Genomic DNA, 9,109 nt, shown 5'->3' with positions numbered 1-9,109 from the left:
TCCCTCCCTTCCTTCCTTCCTCCCTCCCTTCCTTCCTTCTTTCCTTCCTTTCTTTCTCCCTTCTTCCCCTCCTCCCTCCCTTCCTCCTTTCTTTCTTTCTAATATGTTTATTTTTACTTATTTACTTGAGAGAGAGAGGTAGGTAGGTAGATAGATAGAGCACACCAGGGCCTCCAGCTGCTGTAAATGAACTCCAGACGCATGTGCCACCTTGTGCATCTGGCTTTGTGCATCAGGCTTATGTGTGTCCTGGAGAATCAAACCTGGGTCCTTTGACTTTGCAGTCAAGCTCCTTAGCTGCTAGGCCATCTTTCCAGCCCCTCTTTTCTCCCCCCCCCCTTTTTTTGAGGTAGGGTCTCGCTCTGGCCCAGGTAGTCTCAGGGTGGCCTTGAACTCATGGCAATCCTCCTACCTCTGCCTCCCAAGTGCTGGGATTAAAGGCGTGTTGGGAGGCAAAGGTAGGAGGATCACTGTGAGTTCGAGGCCAGCCTGAGACTACATAGCGAATTCCAGGTCAGCTTGGGCTAGAGTGAGACCCTACCTGGGGGCGGCGGGGGCGGGGAAGTTCATGGCTAGGGAGGTCATATAGACCACAGGGGAGAGCTACAGCTGTTTTTTAAATTTTATTGTGTTTTCAATGGAGAAATACATCATCTATTTACAAAATAGCCCTTGAAAAATCCAAGGAATACAGGTGTTATAAGACAAAGCAAACTCCAGTCATGAGACACTACTTACATCATGCAAAAGCAACAGTCTGATCTCCAGGTTATGAAAAAAGTCACTACACAGAAAAGATCCAAGGTTCTAGCCTGGCAAAACTTGGATGCAGTTACATGAAACGTTTAACAAAATGGATTTTTCCCCCAATGTGTAAACAAAATGACAAGACTAAATCTGTGTCTGGCAAGGTCAATCTAACTCTGAAGCTACATAGACAGACACCTTACACTTCACCTGCTGGCTGACCATCTTGTTTACGTAGGTGTGGGAGGGAGGGCAAGGTGACAGTGGAGCAAAGACGTGGAAAGTAGAAAGATTGTATCACAGCTGTTGTTTTGCTAAATGGCCATGATGAACCTGTCGAATGTTTTCTAAAGATGTTGATGCCCATAGAGGAGCTGCAGACAGCTTTGGTCTGAGAAGCTTCTGGTTGCGATGTATGATAGCTACGGCAATCTCATGACTGGTCAGTGTTGAAAATCAGTGACTATGGAAAGCTTAACCCTGAATAAGGCATCTATATCACCCCACTGGTAAATTTCCATTTTCCTGTAAAATAATTCCTTACCCATACTTCTGTAAGCAACCCTAATTAAATGCCTTGTGTTACCAAAATAAACAAACAAACAAAAAAACCCAAACAAATGAAACATAAATATGAGGCCCTGGTGCGCCATTCTCTCCTTCTCTCTCTCTCCCTCTTTCTCTGTCAAATAAATAAATAAATAAATATATTTTCAAAATCAACATGAAAATAAAAGACTGATGAATTGGGAAGAAGAGGATTATTGAGAGTACGAGGGGACTAAGAGGGTGATAGGAGATAAATATGATCAAAACACATTACATACATGTATAATAATTCCATAAAGAAACCCATTATCAGATACCTTCCAGCAAATTGTTGGTCAATGTGGCCCCTAATGCCTCCAAAACATTACAGGTGCTGGGCGTGGTGGTGCACGCCTTTAATCCTAGCACTAGGAGGTAGAGGTAGGTGGATCGCCGTGAGTTCAAGGCCACCATGAGAATACAGAGTGAATTATTCCAGGTCAGCCTGGACTAGAGTGAAACCCTACCTCAAAAAACAAGAAACAAACAAAATATTACAGGCAATTGACAAGGCTCTTGATTGCCCACCAGAACTAGATGATAAGACCCTACTGTTGAAAACACCAAATGCCTGGGCTGCAGGTCACTGAGAAATCAAGCTGGAGCTGAGCTGGAAGACCCCTCCCTGGTGACTAGCTGTCAGGATGTTGGAAAGAGCAATGCAGCTGGTTGGGGGGAGAAAAGTCGTTAATGGTCTTAACCAGTAGAGGAGCCTGAAAGCTTTATGGCTGGACAACCAGGCCAAATATACCAACTGGTGAAACGGTGGTATGCCTGTTATGGGGGAAACCAGTTGCTTTCTGACTGGACTTTAGGCCTGGTCCGTGGAAAGGAACTCATGTCTGGCGCTGAAAACCTAGTCAAAAGCTTATGTCTGGGGAGGTCATAAGCCCTAAGGGAGAAAGTACTACTGTTGTCTGGCTAAATGAATATATTATTCCCACCATATTGCCCTCTAAACACTTATGATTTTACCCATATATTAATGCTACTCTCACTTTTGGTCAGAGAAGCTTCTCTTTTCAGATGGCAGTGACCAATGTGGTGACTTAAAACTCACTGAACTGCTGAGAAATGGCAGTGGTGTGTTCAGCACTAAGTGAGACATCTCTATCACACACTGCAAGGTTCAGGGACCACTGTGGAAGAGGGGGTGGAAAGAATTTGAGCCAAAAGAAGGAGAGAAGTGCTTTGCAATACTGTTTTCCAGACACAAAGTGGCTGTGACATTCATGACTCCTCAGTGGCTGACACTATGTACACAAGACCTGCATAACAGGAGGGGGAAAATAATGACACCAAAAAAGAAGAGAGACTAGTTGGAAAGACGGTATTTAGTGGAGGGGGGATTTGGGAGGAGGAAAAGGAGCGTACTGGAAGGGGCATATGATCATGGTGTATTGTCTATATGTACAGAGATTGTCAATAAAAAGTAAAAAAAAAAAAAAAAGAGGGGGCTGGAGAAATGACTTAGTGGTTAGAGTGCCTGCCTGCAAAGCCAAAGAATCCAGATTGATTCCCCACAACCCACGTAAGCCAGATGCACATGATGTTGCATGCATCTGGAGTTCGTTTGCAGCAGCTGAAGGCCCTAGCATGCCCATTCTATTTCTCTTTCTCTCTCTCTCACAGGATAAATTAAATAAAAATTAAAAAAAATAGAAATTGAGTAACTTAAACAGTTACACAAAAATATTTTTAAAAAGTAAAAATAAAATAAACCCATTATCATGTATATTTAGTGAATATTAATAAATAACTAAAAGCAACCCACCCTTGAAAAACCACCAAAGATTAATTTAGGAACAATCCTAACCAAGGAGATGAAAGGTCTCTACAATGAAAACTTTAAAATATTGAAGATGGGGCTGGAGAGCTGGCTCAGTGGTTAAAGGTACTTGCTTGCAAAACCTGATGGCCTGGCTTGGATTCCCCAGGACCCATGTAAAAACAGATACACAAAATGGCACATACATCTGGATTTTATTTGCAGTGACAAGAAGCCCCAGTGCACATATACTTATTTTCTCTGTCCCCTCCCAAATAAATGAATAAATAAAATACTAAAAAATAAAATATTGAAGAAAGAAATTGAAGAAGACACTAGAAGATGGAAACATCTCCTATGATCATGGGATTAGCGATCCATGAGATTGGCAGAAGTAATATTGTGAATATGATTATATTACTGAAAGCAATCTAGTCTTCATCAAAGTCCCAAATTTTATTTATTTATTTGCAAGAAGATAGAATGAATGAGAATGAGCATGCCAGGATCTAGTGCCACTACAAATAAACACCAGACACAGATGCACGTACCACTATGTGCATCTGACTTTATGTGGGTATTGGAGAATTGAACCCAGGCTGTCAGGCTTTGCAAATAAAGGCCTTTAACCATTGAGCCGTCTCTCCAGCCCTAATATTCTTTTTTTTTTTTTTTTTCTGAGGTAGGGTCTCGCTCTAGCCCAGGCTGACCTGGAATTCACTATGTAGTCTCAGGGTGGCCTTGAACTCATGGTGAACCTCTTCCCTTTGCTTTTTGAGTGCTGGGATTAAAGGGCTACCATGCCTAGCCCACACCTAATTTTCAACAAAGATGTCAAAAACATTTGCTGGAGAAAATATATCCTCTTCAACAAATGGTGCTGGGGAAATTGAATATCTACATGTAGAAGAATGAAACTAGACCCACAGATATATTTGACATAAAAGTGGAAGGGGGACTATGAAGGAGGAAGAGGAGGGAGAGGAGGGCACACAGCACAGGGTAATGGGGGGGGGGGAGACAAAGACAAATAATACCTACTTCAGGCAGAATCTAGATGTAAATCTGTATAAATTGTATGTTGAAAACAGAAGTGGGGCTCTTTTGGAGGTAAGGGGACCAGTGAGAAGGTGGGGGAAGGAGGGGTGGGAGACAGTGGCAGTAGAGGAATATGATCAAGGTTCAGAGATTTATGTGTATGAAAATTTCATTAATGAAACCCACTATTTTGCATGCCAAAAATTAACAAAAAATATGGACTTAGTGATGTAACTCAGTTGGTAGAGTGATTGCCTAGTATGCACAAAGCCTTGGGTTCAATCCCCAACACCGCATAAGCTGTGTGAGGTGTGGGTATGGGGTCAAGGTGCCTGTAAATAGAAGCCCTCAGGAGGTGGAGGAAGGAGGATCAGAAGTTGAAGTTCATCCTTGACTACATAGGGAATTTGAGGCCTGACTGGATTATATGAGACCCTGTCTCAAAATATATATGCATATAGCCACCCCACCAAAGTATTTCTCTACTCTTTTGAGATACATGGAAGTCTTTTATTTTTTAACTTGTTTTTAGTTTTTATTCATTTATTTTTGTTTTTCTGAGGTAGGGTCTCACTCTAGCTCGGGCTGACCTGGAATTCACTATGTAGTCTCAGGGTAGCCTTGAACTCATGGTGATCTTCCTACCTCTGCCTCCCGAGTGCTGGGATTAAAGGCATGCACCACCATGCCTGGCTCTAATTTGTTTTTTAAAATATTTAATTAATCTATTTATTTGAGAGAGAGAAAGAGAGAGAGAGAGAGAGAGAGAGAGAGAATGAGAATGAGAGAATGGGCATGTCAGGGCCTCCAGCCACTGCAAATGAATTCCAGATGCATGTGCCCCCTTGTGCATCTGGCTTATGTGGGTCCTGGAGAATCAAACTGGGATCCCTTGACTTCGCAGGCAAACACCTTAATCATTTAGCCATCTCTCTAGCCCTAATTTATTTTTTAAATAATATGTTTTGAATGTTCTTTTTTAATATTTATTTATTTGACAGAGAAAGAGGGAGAAGAAGAGAGAATGGGCACACCAGGACCTCCAGCCACTGCAAACCAACACCAGACACATGCACTCCCTTGTGCATCTGGCTAACATGGGCCCTGGGGAGTCGATCCTGTGTCCTTTGGCTTTGCAGGCAAATGCCTTAATCGGTAAGCCATCCCTCCAGTCCTAAATAATATTTTTTAATTAATTTATTTTTCATTTGAGACAGAGGGGGGAGAGAGAGAGAGAAAGAGAAGGAAATGGGCACACCAGGGCCTCTAGTTATTGCAAACAAACTCCAGATGCAGGTGACACCTTGTGCATCTGGCTTACTTGGGTCCCAGAGAATTGAACCTGGGTCCTTAGGCTTCACAGGCAAATGCCCGAACTGCTAAGCCATCTCTCCAGCCCTGGAACTTTTTTTATAAGCCAAATGAGCCACTTACCAGTGTTCCAACCCAGGGATGCTATTCTCTAGGCTCTGGAATAAAGCCACCTCTTTAAAATGAAATCATCAGAGAAAAGAGTACCTCCCCTCCTTCCAGGTTTTGTGGGAGGGAGGGGCCCAAATCTCAGTGGGTGCCTAGCCCTATCTTGCAAATCTTTCTGTGATTAATATACCAGAAAGTTACTTTAAAATATGTTTTAAAAAATATTTTATTTGCCGGGCGTGGTGGTGCATGCCTTTAATCCCAGCACTCAGGAGGCAGAGGTAGGAGGATCCCCATAAGTTGGAGGCCACCCTGAGACTACATAGTGAATTCCAGGTTGGCCTGAGCTAGAGTGAAACCCTACTTCAAAAAAAAAAAAAAAAAACCCAGAAATCTTTATTTTTTTTATTTACTTGACAGTGAGATAGATAGATAGAGATAGAGAGAGAGAGAATGGGTGGCAGGGCCTCCAGCCATTGCAAATGAACTTCAGATGTGTGTGACCCCTTGTGCATCTGGCTTATGTGGGTCCTGGGGAATTGAACCTAGGTCCTTTGGCTTTACAGACAAGTACCTTAACCTATAAGCCATCCCTCCAGCCCTAAAATATTTTTATTTATTAATTTGAGGGAGAGAGAGAGGGAAAGAGAGAGAGGGAGAGAGTCAAAGACAGACAGATAGATAGATGGATGGATAGATAGATAGATAGATGATAGTGTATGGGCATGCCAGGGCCTCCTGCCACTGCAAACAAGTTCCAGATGCATGAGCTACTTTGTACAACTGGTTTACATTGGCACTGGGGTATTAAGCCCAGGTCTTCAGGCCCTGTAAGCACACACCTTTAACTGCTGAGCCATCTCTCCAGCCCTAGACAGTTTTGTTTTAATTAAAAAAAATTTAATTTTGTATAAAGGCATTTAGTAAGCACAGGTGTATGACTTCATTTACCCTAATTTAGAATGGACTATGTGTGGAGCCCTTTTACTTTACCGCTAGTTGCTGTTTCTCTTGAGAGCGTGTACACAATGAGTTACTCCATTCAGCTACATAAAAGAGAAGGCTTGTTTTGTCTTTGCAGTCTTTAGTGGATGACCTGCTGTGCACATCACATTCTGGTTGAATGTTTACTCAATGATAGAGCTTGTTTTCTTTGCTTTCTCTTTTGTCCTTGGGGGAGAGGGTTTCTGGATTGGCAAGAATTTTTTTAAAAATTTTATTTATTTACTTATTTGCAAGTGGAGAGATACAGATACACAGAGAGAAACAGAGATAGTATAGGCACGCCAGGGCCTCTAACCACTTCAAACGAACTTCAGATGCATGTACCACTTTGTGCATCTGGCTTTATGTGGGTCCTGGGGAAGCTAACTTGGGTCATTAGTCTTTGCAGGTAAGGTAAGCACCTTAACCTCTGAGACATCTCCAGCCTGAAATTTTTTTGTTTTGTTTTTTGTTTTTTGAGGTAGTGTCTCACTCTAGCTCAGGCTGACTTGGAATTCACTATGTAGTCTCAGGGCAGCCTTGAACTCTGGGCAGTCCTCCTACCTCTGTCTCCCGAGTGTTGGGATTAAAGGGGACCTGAGATTTTGTTTTGTTTTGTTTTTTCCTGTGTCGAAGATTAAACCCAGAGCCTCATGCATGCTAGGCAAATGTTCTACCACTGAGCTACATTACCAGACCTGAGATAATACTTCTCATGATACTGCATCTTTGTATTTATGTTTGGTTTTTCGAGGTAGGGTTTCACTCTAGCCCAGGCTGACCTGGAATTCACTATGGAGTCTCAGGGTGGCCTCGAACGCACAGCGATCCTCCTACCTCTGCCTTCCAAGTGCTGGGATTAAAGTGTGTACCACCACACCTGGCGCTTTATTTATTTATTTATTTTTCATTTTTCCTTTTAAAAATGTATTTATTGCAAGTTGAAAAAGAAAACACGAAAAGGTCAAGTTAGTGCTGCTGCTGTTCCAAAAAAGGTCACGAGGTCAGAGTTGAAAGTTCTAAGTTCAGATTGAATCCGACCCTCCTCCTAGAAGGTCACCAGGTTATTTATTTATTTTTTAATTGACAACTTCCATAATTGTAGACAGTATTCCATGGCAGTTCCCTCCCTCTCCTCACTTTCCCCTTTGACACTTCACTTTCCATCATATCCCCTCCCCCACTCAATTAGTCTCTCTTTTATTTTGATGTCATCATCTTTTCTTTCTATTATGATGGTCTTGTGTAGGTAGTGTCAGGCACTGTGAGGTCATGGATAGCCAGACATTTTGTGTCTGGAGGAGCACGTTGTAAGGAGTCCATTTCTGTATTTTTGAAATAGAACTTCACTATGTAGCCCACAGCTGGCCTGTGACTTGCTGTGTAGCCTTGGCTGGTCTCAAGCTCATTTCCTGCCTCAGCCTCCTGAGTGCTGGGGCTATAGGCGTGCAGCACCATACCCAGCAGGGTGGTCTCTTCTCAGGTCTCTTCCCTGTGCACCTCAGCACTCTGTGACTCCCTCTAGGTGAGCCCTGCTTCTGGGCTCCAGTGGTCATCTTCAAGTCTTCACCACCAGCATGGGAGCTCTCAGTGGTACACTGAACTCTGTTTTGAATCCACACTGTCAGCTGGGCCTACATGTTAGGTGAAAGCTGGCTGAATGCAGGAATGAATGAATGAATGAAAGAATGAATACACAAGTGAATGGCTCTGCAAAGTAGCCCCCAGTGTTGGTCAAGTTTGTGCCAACTTGATCAGTTTAGGAATCCACAGACATTCCTCGTAAGCGGGTCTCTGAGGTTGCTTCCAGGAAGGAGTAAACTAAAGGAGGAATCCTTCCCCTAGGGAGAGCCCTTCCTGCAGGAGTGGGCGGCCCCTCTCGGAGGGGAGGCTTTATCAAGTGAAGCTCTGGGGAGAAAGGTATTCTCCTCCCTTCCCACCTGCTTTCCTGTGTGGACTGAAGAGCAGCGTGTCTCCAGGACACCCCCAGGCCTTCAGTGCTGGATTGGGCAACTGCTGAGGCCTCCAGTCTCGTGGGCTGAGCAGCTACCGGGTTCCTTGAACCTCAGGCCTGTCATCTGCTGTTGTTGGACTGTCGTACACTAATCCAATAAATTCCCTTTTAATACAATTCATTCTATATCAGTTCTGTTCCCCTAGAGAGCCAACCCTGACTAATACACCCCCTGACTACTGGACCCTGGATAGAAAAAAGAAGACACTCAGGCATACCATAGAGCTTTTTCTTTTTATTTCCTTCCTTCTCTCCTTCCTCCTTCCCTCACTCCCTCCTTCCTTCTCCCTCTCTTTCTTTCTTTCCCCCTTTCTTATTTTCTCCTTCCTCCTTTCTTCCCTCCCTCCCTCTCTCCCTTCCTTTCTTCCTCTTCCTCCCCTTTTCCCTTCTTTCTCCTCTCTTCCTCTTTCTCTTTCCAGGGTCTCCTCATGGAACTAAAACTGGCCCAGAACTCCCAATCCTACTACCTCTGTCTCCTTAGTATTAGGATTACAGGTGTGCACCACCACACCTGGCCAGAGTTTTTTTTTTTTTTTTTTTTTTTGAGGTAG

The sequence above is a fragment of the Jaculus jaculus genome, chromosome 5 (assembly GCF_020740685.1).
Source record: "Jaculus jaculus isolate mJacJac1 chromosome 5, mJacJac1.mat.Y.cur, whole genome shotgun sequence".
NCBI lineage: Eukaryota > Metazoa > Chordata > Mammalia > Rodentia > Dipodidae > Jaculus > Jaculus jaculus.
Note: the sequence above shows the minus strand (reverse complement) of the source record.